The sequence below is a fragment of the Halyomorpha halys genome, unplaced genomic scaffold, assembly GCF_000696795.3.
Source record: "Halyomorpha halys isolate HHAL.00 unplaced genomic scaffold, Hhal_1.1 Scaffold30.1, whole genome shotgun sequence".
In the NCBI taxonomy this organism is placed as follows: Eukaryota; Metazoa; Arthropoda; class Insecta; order Hemiptera; family Pentatomidae; genus Halyomorpha; species Halyomorpha halys.
Window position 1 is genome coordinate 1,530,502 of NW_027110126.1, and position 7,070 is coordinate 1,537,571.

At 28.3% G+C, this 7,070-nt stretch overlaps 1 protein-coding gene across 1 annotated transcript in view; it reads left to right on the forward strand.

Annotated features, from left to right (window-relative positions):
• The window catches only part of Pdfr (Pigment-dispersing factor receptor), a gene marked incomplete in the record, with an annotated part of 376,134 nt that overhangs the window by 265,206 nt on the left and 103,858 nt on the right, over window positions 1-7,070 (forward strand).

Below are 7,070 nucleotides of genomic sequence, written 5' to 3' on the forward strand. Positions count from 1 at the left end.
AACACAAAAAATAAAATGAAACAAACTTAAGAGTAAATCAACATCAATCAGTACTAATGTCAACAGTATGTTGATTCACATACGAGAATCCTCTCACATCAATACCAGTTCCAGTAAAAGTTCAGTGGACTTCTAGTTATTTAACCGGCTTTTACATCGGATATCAAAACATACGATGGAGCATACAGTACACACTCCTCATGCTAACGTTGACAAAATGATATAGTCTTTTTTCTTTATTGGTTTTGAATATTTAAAATAATTTTTGAGATACGTGTATTTTTGTTTCCCATTACTCCAAAACAGAACCTCCACGAGACACTTAACACAAAAATAATAAATGTATGAAAAATAATGAGAATGTAATATTATAATATGATTCTTCAGTTTTGAGACCATTCTTCAATGGATAATATGTGTGTCTGTATAGTACAAGAGCCGAGAAGAAAAAAAGGCAGTTATCTCACCCCAATTTTCGATTACTTTATTGAAAACTAGGTATAATTACTAATCAAAATTGATGAGTCTGCCAAGTATAGGTAGGGGGAATAAAAAATGGCGGCTGTTTCGAAACCTTATTTTTTCATTCGGAGCTCTATATCTTATAAACTACCAACAACACTAGAAAATCTAAGAGAACATTATTTAAAGAAGAGTAAATTTGCTGAAATATTAGCCCTAAAAGAACTATTTACGTTCAATAGTATTCGAGATATAGCTTTTTTAAAAGCAATATTTCTTAAATATCTACAGAAAGATTAGTAGTTAGTTAATTTATTTTGAGAAATCTATTTCTCAAGAACTATGTGACGTACAGATGTCTATTAGCACTCATATTAAAGTTGGTTTAATGGACTATAAAGAAGTTTATGACCTTTACCTTCGTAGAAATAGTAGTTTTCATGATATTTGCTAAAATAAATTGATTTATAGTTGTTCGGACAATAAGTTTGATTTATGAAAACCTTCATTTCAGAAACCATTGGACGTACAGATGTCTGCAAGCGCTCAAATTAAAGCTAGTTAAATTTACTAAAAAAACAGTTAATTATGTTTATCTTTGTAGGAGTAGTTTTTATGATATATGACAAAATAAACTCACAAAATGTTAATTTCTAGTTGTTCGTATAAAATGTTGGAGTTTTGAAAAAATATCAATCTCTAGATTGACGCACATATGTCTGCCAAAACTCAAAATAAAGGAAATTTAACTTACTATAAAGTAGTTTATGACACTTATCTTCGTAGGGGTAGTAGTTTTTATGATATTCACATATGAATGTATATTTGGCATATGAAAATTTGTCCAAACAACTATAAATCAATTTATTTTACTTTCGTGTAAACTATTACTCCTGCGAAGATAAACATCATAAACTACTTTATAGATTAGTAAACTAGCTTTGCATTGAATCGTCAATCGTTATGCCTCGACTTCAAGACTGTTGGATGTAAAGTAGTGTAGTAAGAGTGCACCGTGTACTAATGAGGGTCTGAGTATTACTTTATATATCAGTTGTCTGAATCTGAGTGACAACCCTTAGATAGGTTTATCATATGCAGAGAAGACAGCAACTATTTAAATAAGTATTGTACTAGAACGTATTGAGGATGGAAATTATATCAATCCTAAATGTTGCAAAAAGTTCCAAGTAAAAGGTATCCTTCAAAAGATCATCAAAAGCACAGCTTAATAGGAGCAGAAAGCAGAAAAGATGCATTCGATATTGAATCTTTTTAATATAGAAGGACTTATAAAGTAAGGTAAGATTTACCATTCCCTATAACTAAGTTAAAACGGACATCTTGTTACAGGCCATGTGAAAGGAGTGGTTAGAAAATTATTTATCTTCCTTGTTCTCAGGAATTATATCAGATACAGATATATTGTTCCGATCCATTCCTAATCCATTGGGAGTATTGTAAAAGATTTTCTTATAAAAAAAAATCAAAACTAACTCCCATAATATATTATTGATATATTGCTACTTTTGTTGAATAGTGACGCACTACACAAGCGAAAAGTTTAGATTTTATTTTGAATTGGACGTATTCCAGAGACAATACCGCAGATTGGGAATACTTTCACTATTGGGATACGCCTACAGAGTGTCCTAAAGCCAGAAAGGTACTCACAAAATTAACTCCAGACTATGCTACAATCTGTGGATAAGATCAAAAACAAAATAATATAAAAAATTAACAATGTGCCACTAATCAAGCAAAGCAATGATATATGCAATACACAATTTTATTTTCAGAAAAAGACTCTCCATACATCATAAAAAATAATTAATACTGAGACAACTGGTAAATATCAAGGAGCAAATAAAATTGTAGGAAGGTGGAATGCAACTGGGGTGAACCAGCTGTTTCGTTGATTGAATGCATATATGATGAAGCACGAGGATAATTATTTCTTCATGATAAAAATAAAATTTAAAAAAATACAATAATAATTGTGTGTGGTTTTGAGATAAAAATAAATTAATTAAAAATATTTCGAAATTTCACATAATTTTAATGATTAACCAGATTCCGAACAAATCATTTCGTGTTGCTGTCTCCTATTATGAATGGATTTTCCAAATTAATGTTTACTAATACTTAGCAATGTCATAATAATGTCCGAAAGGCTGGAGATGTGGGTAGGTAAAGTGTAAACTATTACTTAGGATAGGGCCGGGAACTCGAACTCGCAACTTTTGGGTTGACAGAGGGGTGCATTTCTACGCTGCTACCGTTACACCCTGGAGTCAATCCAGTGTTCAATAAATAATTAATGGAATAAATAATATTAAAACACTTATGTATTTATTAATAAATTAATTTAATATAAAAACATAAAATAACTAATATTAAAACCCTCATTTATCAAGGAATGAATTAATTTTAATGTAGCTTAGTATTTATATTTTATAGTATACATTATTTAATGTACCTATTAAATATTTAGCATTTATTATTTAATTAATTATAATTATTAGTAGAATAAATAATTATTCACAGCTGAACCAAAAATTAGGCCCCAATGCCTTACCCAAAAACTATTTGCATCAGTACACTTAATCGCAGTCTAAAACACTCAAATAAAAATATATTATTAGTCTTAGTATAATACAAAATAAAAAACACCATTAGAGCCAAGTGACTTTTCTAATGGTTAATGAACTGTGTCAGATTCATGAACAAAATTATTCATTTGAATGTTGCACAATTAGAACATAAAATTAAATTTAAGAGAATAAAATGCGACTTCTTTAATTTGTTGAGATAAAAAGGAAGATTACTAAATGAAAGCTCACTGCTTCTGAGCTCAAAAGATTTTTTTTTAAGACACTCCAGAGAACGGCACGCCTCAACAGGACAAAAAAAAGAGGAGAATTCCTTTTGAGGTTCAACTAATCCTTCTTTTTTTCTTTATAAGAGATAGCACTAATTAAATGTTTGTCACCTCTATTATCTGAAGGATTACCTCATAAATGGTGCACCAAAATATGATGTCGATGTTATAAAATTAATAAATTTTATGTCTAATCGTATTGAATATTATGGGAGAATAATTCAATTTGTTTAGTTTATTAATCTAAATGAATTCGGTAAATACGTATTTACATAAGTTATTCTTTTTTTAACAAACCTTGAACACGATCTAACCTTTTATGTATTGATCTCACACCATAAATAATATTTAATTAGTCTTGGTTTTAGGTTCATAATTAAAAAAACAATTTTAATATAATTAATTAATTATTGCCACAGACAACAATTGATCCACTTTTACTCTCAACTATTTATTTCAAAACATCTCTAACGTTTTGGCCCTTAGAGTATTCTCAAAGAGACAACGCATAAAATATCTTTTCATATTATTATTATATTATTTCCTCATACAATACTAATGTTTTTTGAAAATACCTTAATCATTGATGTCATATATCCTGTAAAAAGTCCCTATTGCAGGCTAATTGCCCATGTCATATATTTAAAACAACATAAATATTAAAAGCCTACAATAGAGCCATTTTAAAGGACATATGACATCAATAATTATGGTATATTAAAAAAAAAGTTTGTGTGAGGAAATAATGTAATAATATTATGAAAAAAAATTTTATAGATTGTCTCTTTGAGAATGGTCTAAGGGTCGAAACGTTGGAGATGTCTTAAAATAAATAGTTGAGAGTAAAAGTGGATCAATTGTTGTTTGTGTTAATAATAAAATAAACCACTCAAACAATCAGTATAATAAAACATTAATTTATGTTAATTACCTAAATGGTTTAAAAACGTAAAAATTACTTTAAGTTCCGATTAGTTTGGTATTGCTGCTGCGTTTAAGGCTGTAACATAGGTTTTTTTTTTATAACTGTATTAAAACTAAAAAACGGTTTTGGTGCGGCGTATCATTTACTTTCCTGTTATAATTTTCCAAATGAACCTTTGAGTTGACAATGGAAGTGTTCAGTAGTAAAAAATGATAACTGAATAATTGGCAACCTTCGTTTTTTAAGGTTTATTTCATAAATTATTAGAAGAATGTTTAGGAAATTGGTTTTCTTTAGAGAACAATGTTGATTTTAAGTTATATTAAGGAAATGCTGGTTGAAGACAAAATATGGTAATTAAAAAACATTTTGAAAGTTTACCATTTTTTAGCTACCATGTTTTATGACCGAACGTAAAACATGGTAAATCTATAGCAAAATTACAAAAATAAAAAATATATATATATATATGAACAGCTGACCGTATAATTGAAAATATGAATAAGATGCTGAGGGTTGAGGTCAAAAAAGAACAAAATAGTTTTCAACTATTTATTTTCAGAAGTTTCGCTCAACTTTTCAGGGCTTCATCAAAGCTAAAAAGGTAAATTATTAACCCTACCTTGATTTACTTATTTTTTTTATTACTTTTATTATCTTATTGTTGTAATGTTCTTAGTTTTTTTGTTTTTATTTTGCATAATAGTATTATTTTAACCCTGACGAAGCCCTGCTAAAATGGGGTGAAACGTCGAACAATAAATAGTTGAAAACTATTTTGTTCTTTTTTTACCACAACCCTGACCATCTTCTTCATATTTTCAAAAATAAAATAGTTTAATTTAACATACATTTAATACTAAATTGTAGTACTCGTAGAACCAATACTGAAAACACTAAAAGTTATTTTATGGATTTAATCATCCTGTAAACTATATATATAGTTTAGGTTAAGTGCAATTAAAAAAATCAATATTTTATAACTATAGTGAAAAGCAAACGTTATCAAGTACCGCAACTGGCATGCGCCCATCAGTCATTCTCATGTTAGGGCAGATCTTTTATTTATGGGATTTTTATCATTCTTCACTAACTTCTTCGGCTTTCCATGGTAAATATTTTTTTTTTCAAAATTTTGGCTTTCCAATGATATATAATACGTCTAGATTAATACTCTTATTTCCAGAATGTGTTTTGAACCTGGAGACAATAGTTTTATTCTTACCTCCAGAAGTTAAAATCGAATTCTTTAATAATTTATATTTATTTATTTTCGCTACTAATAAAAATGTGAAATGATTATATATCTCAAATATAAAAGATCAAAGGTACTACAGACGAAGATTTTTTTAAAAAAATCGTCATTAAGGCCCTGTTAAATTATTTCAAATGAAGATAAGACCTTGCTGATAATAAAGATAGTTTAGTTGTTCATTGATATTCCGAGTTTAATTAAAATTTTTAGAGCTGCTCAAGAAATCCGAAAATATGCCTTTTTCGGATTTCTTGAGCAGCAGAAATCCGAAAAAGGCATATGCCTGCCTTAACATGTAATTTCAGTTTCATAGGACATTTCGTTGTTGAGCTAGGCACCCACATACAACTTTGTGAGGGTTGGTAATTTGAGCTCATAGGACCTCTTTTCCACGATCGCAATACTTACTAGATATTCCATACATACGTAAAGGTAAAATAAAAGCAAATGCTATGATGCGATTTATATGTACCTACTTATAAATTATTAAAATATTAATTTTATAAAAAGTGATGGTTAAGATACAAACCATCCTTATGTTACATTGAATAGTATAGCCCCCTATCATTATTTCCTTTTTTTTTTCTAACATTCAAATATTTTGACAAAATTTTTAATATTGAACTAAAATTTTTTTTTTACAATACAAATGTAGTATTGTATTGTATATAATTTAAGATATATTTAGTTTTGACAATAGATATGCAGTATATCAAAACAATTTAATATGGAAATCAAATATACATTCTGTAAACTCAATCAAAATACTACAGAAATATTAAATATATGAATAGATAAAGATGCAATGTGTCATTTTAGAAAAAAATGTTTGAAAAGACCATAAAAAAAATAATTAAAAAGTTTTCAGAAATTAAAAATATACTGTTTTAGAGAAGAATAGGGATAAATAAATTTTAAATATATTTTTGTCTCAAAATTATATGTTTTTAACATACCACCTTAAGTGTAACATGACCCATGTCTTCAATTACAAAACCCTATACACCGCCTTTTGACTAGACTTTCTACCATATCTAGACCAGCATAGAGCTTTGCATCCATGGTTGTTTATTCCAGCGCTCATACGGTCCTGCTAAATTGTTGTTCACTAACCGTTCATAACAGAGGATTATAGCGTTATAATTAGGGAGAGGTTATAGCAATACAAGCCTTTGAGCTACCGGTTCATTGATTCTACACAAATGATTCATTCTGAAAGCTCATATTTTATATTGAAAATCACATAAAGATAACTACGATGGTTAGTTTTTAACACGTAAAAACACGAAATAATTTGAAAACTTGACAACTGTCCGGTTGTATGTGAAAATAAGTAAACAGAAAATATCTGCGTGATATCCCGGCACCTAAAAAAATCGACTAAATTGTGTACTATTTATTGAAATAATCAATTGTATATTATAGGTCTAATGTGAAAAAAGAATTTTATAAAAACGGCTATTTATAATAAAAGAGAAGAAGTATTTTTAATAAGTAAATAAAATTTACATTGTGCCTAAAAGGTAAACAAAAATTCTCCAAAAATT